The sequence below is a fragment of the Trachymyrmex septentrionalis genome, unplaced genomic scaffold (genome assembly GCF_001594115.1).
Source record: "Trachymyrmex septentrionalis isolate Tsep2-gDNA-1 unplaced genomic scaffold, Tsep1.0 scaffold108, whole genome shotgun sequence".
NCBI lineage: Eukaryota > Metazoa > Arthropoda > Insecta > Hymenoptera > Formicidae > Trachymyrmex > Trachymyrmex septentrionalis.
The window spans coordinates 350,179-351,067 of record NW_017304207.1 but is presented as its reverse complement, the minus strand read 5'-3'; positions in this window follow the sequence as shown (position 1 = coordinate 351,067).

Sequence of the window (889 nt, the reverse complement as noted above, 5' to 3'; positions counted from 1 at the left end):
TATAATTATATAAAAAATTGATATATTTCATACATAATTATACATAATTATATAAAAATATGTCCATAACATTTTTTCCCGAGTGATTACTTATAAAGATATAGAATAAATAAATATTTTGTTTATTTACTAAATAATTATTATAGTTCGTGCATTGAAATATAATCTTATAATTTACATAAATAATTTACATAAATAATCTTGAATACATAATGTACTTTATATTGTATTAAAAATGAGATTTTGTTATTCATTTTATATAATACATTTCCATACATTTTTATTAAAACACAGATTTAAAAAATACTATAATTTATTAAAATAACTTATTTATTATTAAAAAAAATAACTTATGATCCAGATAATAAATTGTCATCAAATTTGTCATACCATTTTTAATGTGATTTAGAGCAATCTGTATTTTTTTCATAATTTTATTAACTTAAAATATCATTCATACAGCCTTAAGAAAACGTAAATCGTTGGCATCATTCAATAAAAAATTTTACAAGAATTGCAAAGCTAGTAACAACACATCGCAAACTGCTTATTCTGGTAAACGCAGCCATTGTTTAGACTTACCTGAACACTCGATTATTGTTCCCAAATATTCTTTTCCGCTATGATGAAATGCCACTACGTCACCTTTTTCAACTTCATTTTGAAAGATAACATTTGATTCATTACAAATTACAAGTGAATCATCATCGCTACAATGTAATAGAAACATTGTTGCGGTAGAAATTTTTCTCGACTTTTGAGGCTCAATCTTACAATGTATTTCCTGTTGCGTGATACTAATTTCTATAACAACACTACAGGTTTCAATCAGTCTCAAGTATAGCTCCCCGGGAAAAAAATATATATGGACATATTTTACATATAATTA